Source organism: Oncorhynchus kisutch, linkage group LG15 (assembly GCF_002021735.2).
Source record: "Oncorhynchus kisutch isolate 150728-3 linkage group LG15, Okis_V2, whole genome shotgun sequence".
NCBI classification, from domain to species: Eukaryota; Metazoa; Chordata; class Actinopteri; order Salmoniformes; family Salmonidae; genus Oncorhynchus; species Oncorhynchus kisutch.
In genome coordinates this window covers 42,821,773-42,842,618 of record NC_034188.2, presented here as the reverse complement: position 1 = coordinate 42,842,618, position 20,846 = coordinate 42,821,773, and the positions used below count along the sequence as shown (strand labels likewise).

Below are 20,846 nucleotides of genomic sequence, written 5' to 3'. Positions count from 1 at the left end.
GGAGACGGCTCCATTCGTTTTTCCACTCTACCACTCGAGCCCACCCACCCACTACCCCATCAACCACCCTCACGCCCCCTCTAGCCTTGACATCCAATCATTGCTAAATGTATGAGCATGTCCTGTACATATTATGTATCTAGTTTAATCTTAAATATTCAAAACACCTCATTTAGCATTGATTTATTGTTCAGATCCTCTCATGTTCAATGGATTGTACTAATTATTGTGTACCCACTAGCACATTATGCTAGTCTTCTATTATTGAAAAATGCAGCTGTTGTACATTCTGCATAACAATTAGATTACCCCCAGTGCACATGATGCCATACCCAGGGTTGGGGAGTAACGGGTTACAAAACAAATAACTGTAATGAGATTACAGATACTTTTGAAAAACTAGATGATTACTTCTAGGATTACTTTTACATTCAGAAAGGATGTTTGCGACACCTTTCTGTTGTCTCAATGACATTCAAATCAGCATTGAAAAAAGGCACACGTTTGTTCCGCCTGATCGAGTCTGACCACAAGACAGAGACCACTATGATGACACACTAAATGCATTTGATGGATCGCCGGAAAAGAGCAGGAATAGTCTGTTTTAGGCTACAGTCCAAGCTATGTCTTCCAATGGTGTGACTACTGTTGGCATCCAAAGAGGATCCAGTTTGAATAAATGCTTGGAGATAAGGACGACAGCGGTGGTGGCATTTTTTTTCTCTTAGGCCTAACGGACGCAAGCTCAGACGTCTTTTTGTCCTCGTCTTGTCGTGTCCCATGTATATATATTTTTATATATTTTTTGTTCGATAAAAATATTGTTTATATTTTTCTTAACCTCAACTTCAACATACTCTACTGCAATCCGCCTCACCCAATGTGGTATAGATCTGCTATTTATTTACTTCTGAACTGGAAACCCAACAGAAGCTAGCCAGCTAACTATCTACTAGCTAGTAGACTGTAGAGCCTCTAGATCTGGTTCTCGTGTTTTTAATAAACAGTACTGTATGTCCATTACTTTGTACTTCAAAGTTAACCCTTTAGTTCCACCTCCCACACATCCAGTGACCTCACCTAGTTTAAATTATGTTTCTAGGGACATTATCTCTCTCATCGTAAATCAGTGCATAGGTTTAACTCTACTGTATTCACATCTGACCATACCTTTGTCTGTACATTATGCCTTGAATCTATTCTACTTTACTCTCTGTTCCGAACGTACTAGACGACCAGTTCTTTAGCTTTTAGCCGTACCCTTATCCTACTCATCCTCTGTTCCATTGGTGATGTGGAGGTTAAACCAGGCCCTGCAGTGCCTAGCTCCACTCCCATTCCCCAGGCACTCTCATTTGTTGACTTCTGTAACCGTAAAAGCCTTGGTTTCATGCATGTTAACATCAGAAGCCTCCTCCCTAAGTTTGTTTTATTCACTGCCTTAGCACACTATGCCAACCCGGATGTCCTAGCTGTGTCTGAATCCTGGCTTAGGAAGACCACCAAAAACCCTGACATTTCCATCTGTAACTATAACATTTTCCAACAAGATAGAACTGGCAAAGGGGGCAGAGTTCCAATCTACTGCAGGGAGAGCCTTCAGAGTTCTGTCTTACTATCCAGGTCTGTGTCCAAACTATTTGAGTTCCTACTTTTAAAAATCCACATTTCCAGAAACAAGTCTCTCACCTTTGCTGCTTGCTATAGACCACCTTCTGCCCCCAGCTGTGCCCTGGACACAATATGTGAATTGATTGCCGCCCATCTTTCTTCAGAGCTCGTGCTGTTAGGTGACCTAAACTGGGAAATGCTTAATACCCCGGCAGTCCTACAATCTAAGCTTGATGCCCTCAATCTCACTCAAATTATCAATGAACCTACCAGGTACAAACCCAAATCTGTAATCACGCGCACCCTCATAGATATCATCCTAACCAACCTGCCCTCCAAATACACCTCTGCTGTCTTCAACCAGGATCTCAGTGATCACTGCCTCATTGCCTGCGTCCGTAATGGGTCTGCGGTCAAACGACCACCACTCGTCACTGTCAAACGCTCCCTAAAACACTTCAGCGAGCAGGCCTTTCTAATCGACCTGACCCGGGTATCCTGGAAGGACATGACCTCATTTTGTCAGTTGAGGATGCCTGGTTATTCTTTAAAAGTGCTTACCTCACCAGCTTAAATAACCGTGCCCCATTCAAAACATTTAGAACCAGGAACAGATATAGCCCCTGGTTCACTCCAGACCTGATTGCCCTTGACCAGCACAAAAACATCCTGTGGCGTACTGCATTAGCTTCGAATAGCCCCCGCGATATGCAACTTTTCAGGGAAGTTAGGTACCAATATGCACAGGCAGTTAGGAAAGCAAAGGCTAGCTTTTTCAAACAGACATTTGCATCCTGTAGCACAAACTCCAAAAGGTTCTGGGACACTTTAATGTCCATAAAATCACCTCCTCCCAGTTGCCCACTGCACTGAGGCTAGGAAACACTGTCACCACCGACAAATCCACGATAATGGAGAATTTCTGGACCCCTACAAATCAGCCGGGCTAGACAATCTGGACCCCTCTCTTTTTTGTTGCAACCCCTATTGCTAGCCTGTTCAACCTCTTTCGTATCGTCTGCGATCCCCAAAGATTGGAAAGCTGCCGCGGTCACCCCCCTCTTCAAAAGGGGGAGTGACTCTAGACCCAAACTGCTACAGACCTATATCTATCCTACACTGCCTTTCTAAGGTCTTCGAAAGCCAAGTTAACAAACAGATCAACGACCATTTCGAATCCCACCGTACCTTCTCCGCTATGCAATCTGGTTTCCGAGCTGGTCATGGGTACACCTCAGCCACGCTCAAGGTCCTAAACGATATCACCACCATCGATAAGAGACAATACTGTGCAGCCGTATTCATCGACCTGGCCAAGGCTTTCGAATCTGTCAATCACCACATTCTTATCGGCAGACTCAACAACCTCAGTTTCTCAAATGACTGCCTCGCCTGGTTCACCAACTACTCCTCAGACATTGTTCAGTGTGTCAAATCGGAGAGCCTGTTGTCCGCAGTCTCTATGGGGGTACCACACAGGGTTCAATTCTGGGGCCGACTCTTTTCTCCGTACATATCAACGATGTCGCTCTTGCTGCGGATGATTTCCCGATCCACCTCTACGCATTCTGTATACATCTGGCCCTTCTTTGGACACTGTGTTAACTAACCTCCAGACAAGCTTCAATGCCATACAACTCTCCTTCTGTGGCCTCCAACTGCTCTTAAATGCAAGTAAAACTAAATGCATGCTCTTTAACCGATCGCTGCCCTCACCTGCCCGCCCGCTCAGCATCACTACTCTGGACGGTTCTGAATATGTAGACAACTACAAATATCTAGGTGTCTGGCTAGACTGTAAACTCTCCTTCCAGATTCACATTAAGCATCTCCAATCCAAAATTAAATCAAGAATCAGCTTCCTATTTCGCAACAAAGCATCCTTCACTCATGCTGTCACACCCTCGTAAAACTGACTATCCTACCGATCCTTGACTTCGGCGATGGCATTTACAAAATAGCCTCCAACACTCTACTCAGCAAATTGGATGCAGTCTACCACAGTGCCATCCGTATTTCCCCAAAGCCCCATATACTACCCACCACTGCGACCTGTATGCTCTTGTTGGCTGGCCCTCGCTTCATATTCGTTGCCAAACCCACTGGCTCCAGGTCATCTATAAGTCTTTGGTAGGTAAAGCCCCACCTTATCTCAGCTCACTGGTCACCATAGCAGCACCCACCCGTAGCACGCGCTCTAGCAGGTATATTTCACTGGTCAAAGCCAATTCCCGCTTCGGCTGCCTTTCCTTCCAGTTCTCTGCTCCCAATGACTGGAACGAACTGCAAAAATCACTGAAGCTGGAGACTCATCTCTCCCTCACTATCTTTATGCACCAGCTGTCAGAGCAGCTCACAGATCACTGCACCTGTACGTAGCCTATCTGTAAATAGCCCATCCAACTACCTCATCCGCATGCTGTTATCTATTTCATTTATTTTTGCTCTTTTGCACCCCAGTATCTCTACTTGTACACATCTTCTGCACATCTATCACTCCAGTGTTTAATTGCTATATTTTAATTATTTTTTGGGACTAGATTAATTAATAGATTAATGCTAGATTTTTGAATAATATAACTTATAAATGCCTCATGATCTTTGATCCACAGTCACACCCCATGAGAACACACAATATATTATTGTTTTTCTCCAATGTTTGTAAACATTGGAAATGTAAATACAAATTGCATAACCCAGGGGAAACGACTGTCCCCTCGCATTGAGGATTTCAAGTTAAAGGCCGACCACGGTACTGCAGCCATTGTTTTCAGAAAACATGATCCCCCATTATAGTGAATAGGGTAATGGCAATCTTCGTGGTCATTATTTATGGATATAATTTTTTTTTAGAACACAATCATGGTACCACAATCATGGATTTTTTTTCAGGGGGTTTGTATCATTTTATTTACACAACATGCCTACCACTTTGAATATTGTTTAGTGTGAAACAAACAAGAGATAAGACAAAAAACAGAACTTGAACGTGCACTATTCACCCCCCCATAGTCAATACTTTGTAAAGCCACCTTTTGCAGCAATTACAGCTGGAAATCTATTATGTCTCTGTAAACTTGGCACATCTATCCACTGGGATCTTTGCCCATTCTTCAAGGCAAAACTGCTCCAGCTCCTTCAAGTTGGATGGGTTCTGCTGGTGTACAGCAATCTTTAAGTCATACCACATATTCTCAATTGGATTGAGGTCTGGGCTTTGACTAGGCCATTCCAAGATATTTAAATGTTTCCCCTTAAACCACTTGAGTGTTGCTTTAGCAGTATGCTTAGGATCATTGTCCTGCTGGAAGGTGAACCTCCGTCCCAGTCTCAAATCTCTGGAAGACTGAAATAGGTTTCCCTCAAGAATTTCCCTCTATTTAGCACCATCCATCATTCTTTCAATTCTGACCAGTTTCCCAGTCCCTGCCGATGAAAAACATTTTTGTTGATTGCCAAAAAGCTACATTTTAGTCTCATCTGACCAAAGTACCATCGTCCATATGTTTGGGGAGTCTCCCACATGCCTTTTGGCGAACACCAAATGTGTTCACTTATTTTCTTCTTTAAGCAATGGCTTTTTTTCTGGCCACTCTTCCGTCAAGCCCAGCTATGTGGAGTGTATGGCTTAAAGTGGTCCTATGGACAGATAAAGCAATCTCTGCTGTGTAGCTTTGCAGCTCCTTCAGGGTTATCTTTGGTCTCTTTTTTGCCTCTCTGATTAATGCCTTCCTTGCCTGGTCCGTGAGTTTTGGTGGGCAGCCCTCTCATGGAAGGTTTGTTGTGGTGCCATATTAATTTCATTTTTTAATTATGGATGTAATGGTGCTCCGTGGCATATTCAAAGTTTCAGATATCTTTTTAGATCCAACCCTGATCTGTACTTCTCCACAACGTTGTCCCTGACCTGTTTAGAGAGCTCCTTGGTCTTCATGATGCCGCTTGCTTGGTGGTGCTCCTTGCTAAGTGGTGTTGCAGACTCTGGGGCCTTTTAGAACAGATGTGTATATGTACTGAGATCATGTGGCAGATCATGTGACACTTAGATTGCACACAGGTGGACTTTATTTTACAAATTATGTAACTTATGAAGGTAATTGTTTGTAGCAGATCTTATTTAGGGGCTTCATAGCAAAGGGGGTGAATACATATGTACTCACCACTTTTCTGTTTTTTTTTCTTCGTTTTTTAAATTTCACTCCTTCTTTATCCTGTCTCCTCCCCTTCATCAACACTGATTGAAGTGCCTTCAATAAGGGATCATAGCTTTCACCTGGAAAAACCAGGTCATTTTATGTCATGGAAAGAGAAGATGTTCATAATGTTGTGTATACTCAGTGTAACCTTATAATATGGTTTCAACAATCATTTTGATATCATGGATTGTGAGTGCTTGCATCCTTAGCTCTGTCTAATAATCTGAGAGTGGTTACGTTTCTCCAGGCCCATCCCTCAGCTTTTTACCAAAACAGATGCAGGGTTTCACTTTGCTATTGTTTCCACTGTAGATTCATGCTTTAAACAGCTGCAAATTATCGAGATGTCAAGGTGTCACCAACAAAAACGTAAACAATAGGCATTCATTTTTCACATGCAAATAGCACTTTTCGGTAGTGCTCATAGCATGCCATTCCATGAGAGCAGCATTTATTTTTCAACTCGAAGCAATGAGCCCAATCAGTCCTACATGATAACAAAATCATAAACAATAGAGTAGGACAGGCTTAGTAGGGCAAGTCCTTCGTTTTTGGGTTATGCTCAGGTGAAATAATTTGGCTAATCTACGGTATACTTCCATCTTTCAAAGTCCTATTCTTGAAGATCAGGGGGTATTAAATTAATTTAAATGACAGACTTTGGTATTAACGTAAAGATATAACCCAATCATATTATTATCTTTAGTAGAAATCAATGGGTTAGAAGAAGCCTGCATACAGTGCTTTCGGAAAGTATTCAGACCCCTTGACTTTTTCCACGTTTTGTTACATTACAGCCTTATTCTAAAATGGATTAAATACATTTTTCCCTCATCAATCAACACACAATCAATACCCCATAATGACAAAGCAAAAACATGTTTTTAGACATTTTTGCAAATGTATGAAAAATAATAAATAGAAATACCTTACTTACATAAATATTCAGACCATTTGCTATGAGACTTGAAATTGAGCTTGGGTGCATCCTGTTTCCATTGATCATCCTTGAGATGTTTCTACAACTTGATTGGAGTCCAGTTGTGGTAAATTCAACTGATTGGACAAGATTTGGAAAGGCACACACATGTCTAAAAAAAGGTCCCACAGTTGACAGTGCATATCAGAGCAAAAAACAAGCCTTGAGTTCAAAGGAATTGCCCGTAGAGCTCCGAAACAGGATTGTGGTGTGGCACAAACTGGCCAAACTGAGCAATCGTGGGAGAAGGGCCTTGGTCATGGAGGTGACCAAGAACCCAATGGTCACTCTGACAGAACTTCAGAGTTCCTCTGTGGAAATGGGAGAACCTTCTAGAAAGACAACATGGCAGCCCGCTTGGAGTTTGCCAAAAGGCACCTAAAGACTCTCAGACCATAAGAAACAAGATTCTCTGGTCTGATGAAACCAAAATTGAACACTTTGGCCTGAGTGCCAAACGTCATATCTGGAGAAAATGGCACCATCCCTACGGTGAGGCATGGTGGTGGCAGTATCAGGCTGGGGGGATGTTTTTCAGCGACAGGGACTTGGAGATTAGTCAGGATGGAGGGAAATATAAATGGAGCAAAGTAGAGAGCGATCCTTGATGAAAACCTGCTCCAGAGCGCTCAGTGTACTGGGTAAAGGGTCTGAATACTTATGTAAATAAATAGATGTTAGTTTTTTTTTTGACATTTGGAAAACAATTTAATACATTTTCGATATGTTGTAACGCAACAAAATGTGGAAAAAGTCAAGGGTTCTGAATTCTTTACGAATGCGCTGTAACCAACCCATAAAGTAAAATACTACAACAATTTATGGCCACCTGTCTAAACTTTAACATTGATTTATCAATGGGTAATATTCATTTTCATACTGGCTGTATTTCTGTATCATGAAAACCTGATTGTTGACATACAAAACATTTTGGGACTATATCAACAATGGACGAATGAAACAAATACCACAATATACTTTTGGGGTGGAATTTTATTTGAATGGAAAAGTAATCAGATTATGTTACTGAGTTTCGGTATTTCAAAAGTTACGTTACTGATTACATTTTGGACAGGTAATCAGTAACTATAATGGATTACATTTACAAAGTAACCTACTCAACCGTAGCCACACCTGTACATTTACCATAGAACCATACAGCATGCAAATGCAAAAAGTAGTTTCATGCCTTTTTTTTCGAAGGCTACAACTACTGCACTAGTAGTCCTCACTGGTTCGAATCACTGAGCCGAGTAGGTGAAAAATGTGTCGATATGCCCTTAAGCAATGCACTTAATCGTAATTGCTCCTATACATCGCTCTGGATTAGAGGGTCTGCTATATGACTAAAATGGAAATGTACTACTAAATCTACCAGTACTCCTTTTCTACCACTACTACCACCACTAAAACTACTACTACTTTCTTGCCCATAACAACCTCTCTCCTTTTGTTGATTGCTTATGCTTTACTCATCAGACACTTCTTTTAGCCTACTACTACCACTACTACCACAACAACTACAAATAGTACCACTACTACTACTACTACTACTTTCTTGCCCATAACTTAACCTGCACTCCCTACTTTTGTTGATTGCTGTTGAATTCTTCATCAGACAGTTATTTAAGCCCACTATTATTACTACAAGTATTACTACCACCACCACTACTACTAATACTACTTTCTTGCCCTTAACTTAACTTACACTCCCTCCTTCTGTTGATTGCTTTTGCTTTCCTCATCGGACTCTATCCAGATTCGCCTGACTAGCTGGAATGTCCCGTAAACAAGTTGGCAAGCGGAATGAAATTAGCTCTCTTCATTATTATTATAATATTTTTGTGTAATTGATTTGGAGAAATGAATCTGAACATGTGAGTGAGTCCTTATTAGAATAATAGCCACCCACACACCCACCGTAAAAATACAACTGTTTAGTTTGCTGCAAAAGTGACAGCGATCGATCCAATTTGTACGGAGCTAAGAGCATTTATGTGCTTAGAGCGGCTCGTCGTGTGGAATTTTGATACTGTATTGACATTTAAAACACTCTGCTGTCGTCTGGAGGAGGACATGAAAGCCTATCCCAGCAGGGCATCCCGTTTGAAAAAACACAGAGTCTTGATTACTGGCGTGTGCAGGTTGATGATGCATATATTAACTGACCTCCTGAGAGCCACCGTTTAGCAGATTTGTGAGTTGTTGTGATCAGGTAGGAAGAACACAGCACATTGTTACCTTGCAACTAGGGTGTCCATATTAGGACAACCTCTTGTGACTAAGAGGCTGACTTATTAGGAGTAACCTCAAACTAGCTTGTAAGAAGCTGGGAAAATTCTAATTGTGGCTTTGTTAACCTTTGTTCCTTGTTTTGTTAACCTTTGTTCCTTCCCCCTTTGTTTGCTCCAGATCTGGGGGTTATTTGATTAATTTCCCCCACATCTTTCCCACCTTCTCAGAGTGTTGGGCTCTATGCTGCAGTAGTTTTCAATTAAAAATGGCAAACCTGCAATTGTTCCCATTTCATCAGCACCCGAGATACAATCAGTGGATCCAATTGTGTAATTCATGTAATCACAGCGCGATAAACTTAATTACCATCAGGTGAAAGCATTCTGAGCAACGAGTGTGTGTGTGTGTGTGTGTGTGTGTGTGTGTGTGTGTGTGTGTGTGTGTGTGTGTGTGTGTGTGTGTGTGTGTGTGTGTGTGTGTGTGTGTGTGTGTGTGTGTGTGTGTGTGTGTGTGTGTGTGTGTGTGCGTGTGAGAGCGATAAAGAGATGGAGAAATAGAGAAAGGAGAGATATCCAGCATGAGATTCCTCCATATGCCCCCCTGCAGAACCCCAAAAATGTATTCTAAGCAAGGACCCTCTCTATGCCAGGCAGAGAGCCCCACAGATCCACCTTCCATACAATTACATCTAGTTCTTATCTACTGCGCCCAATTGTTATCTCAACTAGATTACTTTAGCATCATTGACAAGATGATACAGGAATGCTCTGAGGAGAAGTTGTGTATAGCCTATACAGTGGGGCAAAAAAGTATTTAGTCAGCCACCAATTGTGCAAGTTCTCCCACTTAATAAGATGAGAGAGGCCTGTAATTGTAATCATAGGTACACTTCAGCTATGACAGACAAAATTTGATTTTGATTTTTTATGAATTTATTTGCAAATTATGGTGGAAAATAAGTATTTGGTCAATAACAAAAGTTTATCTCAATACTCAATATATACCCTTTGTTGGCAATGACAGAGGTCAAACGTTTTCTGTCTTCACAAGGTCTTCACAAGGTTTTCACACACTGTTGCTGGTATTTTGGCCCATTCCTCCATGCAGATCTCCTCTCAGTGATGTTTTGGGACTGTTGCTGGGCAACACGGACTTTCAACTCCCTCCAAAGATTTTCTATGGGGTTGAGATCTGGAGACTGGCTAGGCCACTCCAGGACCTTGAAATGCTTCTTACGAAGCCACTCATTCGTTGCCCAGGCGGTGTGTTTGGGATCATTGGCATGCTGAAAGACCCAGCCACGTTTCATCTTCAATGCCCTTGCTGATGGAAGGAGGTTTTCACTCAAAATCTCACGATACATGGCCCCATTCATTATTTCCTTTACACGGATCAGTCGTCCTGGTCCCTTTGCAGAAAAACAGCCCCAAAGCATGATGTTTCCACCCCCATGCTTCACAGTAGGTATGGTGTTCTTTGGATGCAACTCAGCATTCTTTGTCCTCCAAACACGACGAGTTGAGTTTTTACCAAAAAGTTCTATTTTGGTTTCATTTTACCATATGACATTCTCCCAATCTTCTTCTGGATCATCCAAATGCTCTCTATCAAACTTCAGACGGGCCTGGATATGTACTGGCTTAAGCAGGGGGACACGTCTGGCACTGCAGGATTTGAGTCCCTGGCGGCGTAGTGTGTTACTGATGGTAGGTTTTGTTACTTTGGTCCCAGCTCTCTGCAGGTCATTCACTAGCTCCCCCCGTGTGGTTCTGGGATTTTTGCTTACCGTTCTTGTGATCATTTTGACCCCACGGGGTGAGATCTTGCGTGGAGCCCCAGATTGAGGGAGATTATCAGTGGTCTTGTATGTCTTCCATTTCCTAATAATTGCTCCTACAGTTGATTTCTTCCATCCATGCTGCTTACCTATTGCAGAATCAGTCTTCCCAGCCTGGTGCAGGTCTACAATTTTGTTTCTGGTGTCCTTTGACAGCTCTTTGGTCTTGGCCATAGTTGAGTTTGGAGTGTGACTGTTTGAGGTTGTGGACAGGTGTCTTTTATACTGATAACAAGTTCAAACAGGTGCCATTAATACAGGTAATGTGTGGAGGACAGAGGAGCCTCTTAAAGAAGAAGTTACAGGTCTGTGAGAGCCAGAAATCTTGCTTGTTTGTAGGTGACCAAATACTTATTTTCCACCATAATTTGCAAATAAATTCATAAAAAAGCCTACAATGTGATTTTCTGGAATTTTTTTCTCATTTTGTCTGTCATAGTTGAAGTGTACCTATGATGAAAATTACAGGCCTCTCTCATCTTTTTAAGTGGGAGAACTTTCACAATTGGTGGCTGACTAAATACTTTTTTGCCCCACTGTATATGATACACTATAGAGCTATTTTGAGTCATAGTTGTAATACGGAGAAGATGATGTTTACAGATACAATCTAGTTGTTATCCTAATTACATTAGCTTAGCATCATTGAGGATATGATACAGGAACATTAGCACTCTGAGGAGAAGTCCACCTTCGTGTATATCTGTGATAAACAATTAGCATCGAGGAGACGATACATTAACTCTAGTGCCAGTCTTCATCTTCGTGTCTATCCGTGATAAACTGCACCGAGCTATTTTGAGTTACGGTTGCAATGCGGAGAGGTATGAATTGATGTTTACTGATTAGATCAACCGTTTGGGGAAGCGGGATGTTTGACCTTTTACGAGTTGACAAGATGAAGCCAGAGTCTGGTAAACACGGCAGATCTGCATTGTCATGTTTTCACTGACGCTAAATTACACAAAGACCACGCTGTGGGAGAAGCAGGGTGACATTGGGAACCGCACTAGAAATAAACAACAAATTGTAAGTGTGTTCAACTAGAAAAGGCGTAGTTAACAAGATGACACGTGCTTTATGATATATATACATGTATATATGTGTTGGTGTCTGCATTTAACACTGGAAATAGGTAGATATGATGACATGTTTTTTGATACATGTGATATACTGTACATATTTGTTTGTATGCTTGTGTGTGTCTTTACATATATATGCATGAGCCAATGTCCCTGTCTGTGTATGCTCTACACACAGCTCGCTAGGATGAATCTTGGATGTCAGTCAATGGCACCATTTCTTCTGCTGACTCTACAAATCAATCATTCAATACTTAACCCACACTGACCTAACACCTTATGTCTGATTGTTCACTATCCAGTTGCAATCCATTTCAGAGGTGGTCATTACACCATGTGCACGTTGTGATCCCTCCACTCATTGAGTTGTTGCAACAGCAGCTGGGTGCAAGCACGGAGCTGTGAATACTCAAGTGAGGCTAACTTGCCCTTCCTCTCGACGCACATTAATATTTCAGCGGCGAGCATAGCAAAATAAATCGACAGTAAAATTGACACTGAATCTTCCTTTTAATTTTTCAAATGCTGAGGGAGGGAGGAGAGGGAAAGTGGTCTCTATGGGGAAGTAGAGATTCATCTAACCACTGACACAACACTTCACAGCCCGACCCTTTCATTAGTGTGTGTGTGTGCGTTGACGTGTCTGCGTGTTCGTGTGTGCATGCATGCGTAAGCGTTCTTCACGGCAGGATGTGCTTGTATGATCATGAGCAGTACCTAGGGTTACACATTTTGGGGAATATTCAGAGGTGGAAACTTTCTGTGGCAATTAAAGGGAATATATGGGAATTAACGGAAATATATGCTAATTAATATTTATACCATATAAATGTAGATGTTTTTTGCATTGGATATATTTACCATATCATTTGGAGACAGAAACATAAACCTTTAACCTTATCAGGGCGGCAGCGTAGCCTAGTGGTTAGAGCGTTGGACTAGTAACCGGAAGGTTGCGAGTTCAAACCCCCGAGCTGACAAGGTACAAATCTGTCGTTCTGCCCCTGAACAGGCAGTTAACCCATTGTTCCCAGGCCGTCATTGAAAATAAGAATATGTTCTTAACTGACTTGCCTGGTTAAATAAAGGTAAAATAAAAAAATAAAAAATAAAAATATCATAAGTAGACATAATTGCAAATGTTTAAATCCTTCAAATAGAAATAAAAAATGATTTAGTTACAAAGTAAACTTTATTGAAATGAGTTGACTCTGCACATGGGATGGTTTCACTGAACAATAAAAGAAAGGGAATATTGAATGATCCCCAATGATCCATCGCATCTCCCAAAATTGTTTTCATCAAACATCTGTAAAATGATAGTCTAGAAACTTAAGCTTTGGTTGTCTTCCTCTTAGGCTTCCATGTCTTCTCCCTGGACCTCCTCAATGTCCACCACTTGAACATCAGACTCTGAGGCCTCATCTTCACTGTCACTTTCCAACCTTGTTGAGGATGGCTCGTTGTCAGGCTCAAATTTGCCCGGATGGACACCATATTTTCAACCCTTGTATTGGTCAGCCTGTTGCGTGCTTTTGTGTGTGTGTTCCCAAACAAGGACCAGTTGCGCTCTGAAGCGGCTGATGTTGGTGGGATTTGGAGGATGATGAAAACAACAGGGGAAAGAGCCTCAGATCCACAAAGTCCCTTCCACCAGGTGACTGATGAGATATGGTGGCACGACTGCCATATTGTATCTCCATCCCAAAGCCCCTGCTTGCAAGTGTAGTTCGCCAGACTGCCAATAACCTTGCCCTCATCTAGGCCAAGGTGGCGAGACACGGTAATAATAGAATAAATGATTTAAACACACTTTGTTGTAGGCTACTCTTTACTAGTACTGTATGTCATATAAAATATATTCACCCCACCCTGTATTGTAATCAAAACTTACCAGAAAGCATGTAGTCCTTGGCTCAGACAGTGTAGTAGTGTGGCCTAATAGCATCTCATTAGTGTTCAAGATCTTGAGAACAGCGGTACATGTGATGGAATAGTGCACTGCACATGTGATGGAAGAATGCACTGTGCATGCAGAGGGTTGCAATTCCATTGAATTGGGGATAGTTTAACCAAAATATCCCATAAGACCTAGAATTCCCTTATGTGTATCCCACAACAAAGGTTCACTGTTGTAAGCTAACTTTCTTGATGAATTTAAGCTACATTCCCCAATTTCCAGGGAAATTTACCAGAAATGCTCCGACGCTTTGCAATCCTAGCAGTACCTCTGAAATCATAAAACGTGTGTGTGTGTGTGTGTGTGTGTGTGTGTGTGTGTGTGTGTGTGTGTGTGTGTGTGTGTGTGTGCGTTTCTGATCTTAAGTGTGAAAGTCTGTGCATGTGTACTTTTAATGGTATTGTGTTTCTGGCTGTGTCTGTATCTTTACTTGTAAGTCTGTGTATGCACTTGGGACATTGACAGAGACACTGATCTGCAATCAGATTTGACTCTCAGCTGCCAGCCTTACTCAGAGATAAGGGACATTAAGGAGAGACCCAATGTACGTGGAGAAGTTAAAAGCCCAATTTCCATTAGTTCTATGCTTGTGTACGTGCATGTGTGTACTACTGTTGTAGTTGACAGATCCAGCTCCGGCGATTTATACTCCTTTGTGTGTTCTGTACCGTCTTGTTATTTAACATCTCCGGGTAGCTAACTGATGCTAAGCCTGTGTAACGGATGTGAAACAGCTAGCTTAGTTAGCGGTGGTGCGCGCTAAATAGCGTTTCAATCAGTGACGTCACTTGCTCTGAGACCTTGAAGTAGTAGTTCCCCTTGTTCTGCAAGGGCCGCGATGGGTAACGATGCTTCGAGGGTGACTGTTGTTGATGTGTGCAGAGGGTCCCTGGTTCGCGCCCGGGTATGGGCGAGGGGACGGTCTAAAGTTATACTGTTACATTGATGCTGTTGACCCGGATCACTGGTTGCTGCGGAAAAGGAGGAAGGTCAAAAGGGGGGTGAGTGTAACAGATGTGAAACAGCTAGCTTAGTTAGCGGTGGTGCGCGCTAAATAGCGTTTCAATCGGTGACGTCACTTGCTCTGAGACCTTGAAGTAGTAGTTCCCCTAGGGCCTTTGTGGCTTTTGTGGATCGATGGGTAACGATGCTTCGTGGGTGACTGTTGTTGATGTGTGCAGAGGGTCCCTGGTTCGAGCCCGGGTATGGGCGAGGGGACGGTCTAAATTTATACTGTTACACCTGCATCTCTCTCAGTCAAGTTCTAAATGTGCATGATTTCATAAGCAATTCTATCATAGTCTTCATTTATTTAATTCACTGAATGAACATACTGGCATTGTGATTGTTCCAGGAGCGTTTTTGTCTCTTTTTCTCTGATTTCTAACAACAATCTCCAGGCTTTGTCCCAAATAGCACCCACTTTCCTTCATAGTGCACTACTTTTGACCACAGGCCTATGGGCCCGGTCAAACGTAATGTATTTTAAAGAGAATAGGGTGCCATTTGGGATGCCGACAAAAGGTTTCTCCTCAGCCAAACTATCCTCGTCAATATACATTGGAGTAAACGAGTACCTCTTCAGTCATCTGACCACTCCCTCGGTTGTGCTCCATTTCCATTCTTTTTCACCGGGGGGGTCACCGCTAAATGAGGATGTGCTCTGATTGCTCTTGCAGCCGTACAATGAAACGTAATTACACATGGAGGAGTGGCAGGACTGACACTATCAGACAATTCTCACCTTGTTGGAAGTGAAGGACAGAGGGGGAGAGAGAGAGAGAGAGAGGGAGGGAGAGAGAGAGAGAGAGAGGGAGGGAGAGAAAGAGAGAGGGGGCAGAGAGAGAGAGAGAGAAAAAAAAAGGCGAGAATGAAAGAGATAGGAAGACCGGACAGCAATATGAATGAGAATGGAGGGGGGGGGATGTTGTCTATGGCATGTCCAAGGTGTTTTGTTAATTACTTTGGATAACGTCCAGCAGTTTTCAATGAGTTTTACAGTGCTGTGGATTTCAATTTGGTACAATTTTAATTATTTTCACTGTGTGAAATGAACCCAACTTTTGTGTTCTTTTCATGGGCACAACAAACCTTTTTCCTACATTCAAATGGAGTTTTAGGGAGTTGGAAAAGTATTCTGGTTGTTATTTACTAGAATTCTGAGTTCAGACAGTTGTAGGCACACCTGAGTCTGGTTGTGCTCTAGGTTTCTTAATTAGCTTTTCCTGGGGGTTTTTTTGCCACTGTGCTGCTGCTTCCTCTTTGGAGGTGTAGGTAGGGGTAATGTAAAGCAGTTTGTGAGAAATGTTTTTAGGGACAAAAGCCAGCCTATAGAGTATATTTTAAAACTTACTATCACATATTTTTCTCACCTACCACATTATTGATACAGTTCTGCAGTGCTAGAGTCAGTCAGACATATCTGTCAGAACATTTGGTCCACAAAGTTTTCAAAATGAGGAAACAATTCTGGGAGTCAATCTGTATATGACCTAACTCTTCTTTTCCACTTTTAATCTACTGGTATGCTGTCACATACTCTGAGCTTATGAAACAAAGTTGTTCTCATTACTGTGTGTATTGTTTAATCAGTCACTCTTTATCAGTGTATTTACCATTGGCAAAGGGTATTTTCATCATCACTAAGCCACGATTAAGGCCTTGTTTTTAGCACACGGCAACGTGACACCAAGTCAGACTTACTGTAGCCTGAAAGCCAAGTGTTTTTTCGGGGATTCGACCTCGTTCAACTTCTCGATTTTGTCGTAAACCATTCCAAAATAAAAACACACACACACTTCCCCTGGAAAAACAGCTGAAACCTTTATTTTCAAAATGGCCACATAAATTGACTTGTTTGTTTACCTGTGTGCATGTAAGAGTTATTCAAATGGTGCACGTCACTCTCGTCGGCGAGGGGGCCAAAAAGCTCTCTTAATAAATCTCCTCTAACCCAGTTCCATTAATGTTTATTTAATGCTTTTTCCTATGTGCCTGTTGGACCCTGGTACTCTGGAGGCCCGACGCTAAACCTGAGCTTTTCCTACCCAGGCTTTCAGGCTTCTTTATCCCCTGTGTCCCTTTGAGCCAAATTACACTGTGGCTGCCCAGTAGACTGGACACAGTCTATCCAACCAGGAAGCAGAGTGATAGAGGGGGAGGGAGAGAGAGATGGAGAGAGAGTGATGGGAGAGAGGGAGGAGACCATGTGGGCAGCACCATAAACCATGCCCAACACCATTGACATGGCCCCACATTTCAGGACATGTCCCTTGGACAGCAACATTGGGGTGAGCCAGGTATGGCCATGATGGCGCCGGTGCCAACCAGTACCAGCCTGTTGTATTGTGTTGTGTACAGGACAGAATTTAAGGCCACACGTCAGCTGGTGCAGATTGACAACCCCCTGTGACGGGCCGTGGCAGAGACCGCGGAGGCTGTCACAGGGCGTTAGCGCCCGGGCCAACTCATGGGATTGGATGTGACCTGGTGGTGCTGAGGTGGAGTGAGGGGGAGGGAGAGAGAGGCATTAGACAGGGACAGACGTAGAGGCGTTAGCCGGCTGAGAGTGGAGGAATGGTGGGCTCAGACTGACTATGACAGAACACAGTTCTCTACTGGGCTAAATGTCCTTAAGAATCCAATAATGATTCAATTTTTATTTTTAAATAGCTGACTAGCCTCTTGAATTTTGATAGCTCAGTTAAGATCATCTAGGTTTGTCCAGATGATATGCAAAAGGACAAGTAAGGGACAACATAGCAACATAGCAAATTGCAGGCAGAGCTGATAAAGAACTAGTATATTGTTCTAGGAATCTAGAAAGTGATGTAATATTCTGAGTATTGGACAGTCTAGTAGCCAGTCCATTAATCCATATATATATCCAGTACATCCCTTTTATCAGCCCACTACAACTCCCTAACAATGAATCTTGCTCTGCGTCAGTGATGTAAGGCGCAGTGCAGAGGTAATGCAGCCTTTCCTTTCCTCCTTTGAGGACAGCTGGTGGAGAGAGAGACGGGGAGATGAGAGGAGACTGACAAACAGGCAGAGCCTGGCTGCCAGAGGAGGCTGCGTTATGCTTTACCTTGAGACCCCTCTCCGCTCAGAGCTTTTTGAAGCCCAGGTGACACAGGAAACAGGCACAGTGAGTGCTGAGAGCACTTCTGAAAGTTTCCTCTCTCTCTGAATATGGGAGGACAGGGAGGAATGAGGAGGGAGAGAGGGAGCAGGGAGAGAGTGAATAAATACTGAGAGAAAACGATGTGAGTGTGTGTGATTTTGAGATGGAGAGAATGGGGAAATAGCAAGGAAGCAAGAAAATAAGAAAGAGAAAAAAAGCAGGACAATGGAAGAGAGAGAGAGAGACCAGCAGAGAGAAAGCACGAGAATAGCAGAGTAACAGAGAGAGACTGTATGAGAAATTGAGAGATTTTGTTTGAGAAGGCTGCATGCTGGCACTGCAGTAGGACAGTCAGGTGTCAGATACTGTCAGTATGACATGTCTTTGATGTGGAAAGAACAGTCGCTGAATCCTATTGAGCCTAACACCAGTCCCCAGCGACAGACAGACAGACAGACAGGCAGGCAGGCAGACAGAGGGACAGACAGACAGAGGGACAAGCAGCCAGGTAGATGGACAGGCATCCAGATAGACGGACAGCAACCCTTCACTGCTCTGGTGTGGATACCTCACTCATGCTGAACAACAAGTGGCCCAGCAATCAATGCATGCCACACCACAGCACAGCCACGTGAACAGCTCAAGCACAGTTACCTGAACTTTCTCACCTGCTTGATTCATCCATTCACCTGTTATGAACACTTCTCATCCTCACGGTTTACTTACTTCAGCCTGCCTCTCCCTAGCGAGCATAGGCCATCGACGACTCCTCACCATCACACTCTGTTCTCTATTCTCACCGTTTGCTTGAAATATATCATAATAATGTTGTAATAATAGTAATATCCCTTCGTTATATTTGGAACCAAACTTGCATAACCTGAATTCTATATACGCACTATTAGGTTGAACATGAACACTTGAATCGGTGGGCCTCAAGGGGACCACCTTCACGCTAATGAGCAGTCATTCTGACTGCAACATTTTAACAGTGTAATTAATACATTTCATATATGCTAGCGAAAAAATATTAATTGTGTTGTGTTTATGAAGGCTTGGGTAACATTAGAATAACACTAAAGCATTTTCATTAGTTTACGTTACTGTAGGCTGGCTACAAAACACAAATTCAAGTGTTCTATGCATTTTATTTTTGAAGTGCCTTTGTTACAACTATGAAACGGAAGGCATATGTGTTGGAACACGGCAACAGCTTATTCTTCTAATGACAAAATAAACTAAATACTCCAACCACCAAGACTGATTGTCAGCCATACGCGTGGTCAAATGATGAAAACATCAGTAGCCTAAATATCATTTTAAGCACCAAGTGGCCTTGATAAATAGTAAAAATCAGCACAAAAGCAATAATGGCATTATTATTAATATAAGCGTTGATATAGCAGCAATCAAAAATAGTCCATTACTGTCAGCTCATGTTTACATTTTGTGCGTCTTCACGCAATGGCATTGGTTGAATTTAATTGAGCTGTTATTCGTTGTCCTAACAGTTGACAGAAATCTTTGTAACTTTCACTTGCTTGACACACTTTGACATACCTTTGTTTATTTGTAGTGTGTAATAGTCTCCGGTTCTCTCTTTATTGTGTCCCCATTATCTTGTCATTCTTCAGCACCATTGTGGAGTACTGTGCAACGGCTGTGCAGGTGCCTTATTTTGCGGTGCCGGCCAATGACAGTGAAGTGAAGAAATTGTCCAAGGTTACATTTTTCCGCTTGCCAACGCAAGGTTCCACAAGCCTCATCACCACATTCCCCGACACTCTCTCCTGCTGCCCGATGTGGATTTTTTTCACAGATATTGGAAGCCGTTCAGCATGTACAATTACGCACACTCAGTGCTTGAGGCGTTACCACAGATCCGGGTTCGATCCCGGGCTGTGTAGCAGCCAGCCATGACCGGGAGACCCATGAGGCAATGCACAATTGGCCCAGCATCATCCGGGTTAGGGGAGGGTTTGGCCTCCAACATCTGTGGTGGTCCGGGCGCATGCATGGTGACACGGTCACCAGTTGTATGGTGTTTCCTCCGATACATTGGTGCGGCTGACTTCCGGATTAAGCGAGCAGTGTGTCAAGAAGCAGTGTGGCATGGTAGGGTCGAGTGTCGGAGGACGCATGGCTCTCGACCTTCGCCTCTCCCGAGTCCGTATGTGAGTTGCAGCGATGGGACAAGACTGTATCTACCAATTGGATAACACGAAATTGTGGAGAAAAGGGATAAAAAGCACCAAAAAATAAAATGTACACACACTCTCACTGTGTAGCCTACTCCGAGTAGGCTAGAGTAGACTGATCAGACTGCTTGGATTCAGTGGACTGATATAGGGTACATACCATTTTAATATTATAATTAGAATGGATCAATACAATACAATGAACCTGCCCTGTTCTTCATTCACTATTGGTAATTACAGAAATATGCCTCTACAGAATTATGCACTTCCCCTCGCTCATAGATTATTATTATTTTACCCTTATTAACTTGGCAAGTCAATTAAGAACAAATTCTTATTTACAATGATGGCCTACACTGGCCAAACCTAGAGGACACTGGGCCAATTGTCCCTATGGGACTCCCAATCACTTTCAGTTGTGATACAGCCTGGATTCGAAACCAGGGTGGCTGCAGTGACGCATGAGATACAGTGCCGTAGACCGCTGCGCCACTCGGGAGCTCATCAACTCACCCATTCACCCCCTTTCTCATCATCATACTTTACTTAATTTATGGAATCTGTTGTTATTTTTGTGGAATTAGTTTTGGTGTATTTAGGTTTAGTTTCGAAGCAATTATCA

The 20,846-nt window shown here is 42.7% G+C and overlaps 1 protein-coding gene across 6 annotated transcripts in view; it reads left to right on the top strand.

The window, feature by feature from the left end:
• LOC109904740 (protein diaphanous homolog 2) overlaps positions 1–20,846 on the top strand; it is a 624,432-nt gene that overhangs the window by 499,817 nt on the left and 103,769 nt on the right. The window lies entirely within an intron of this gene.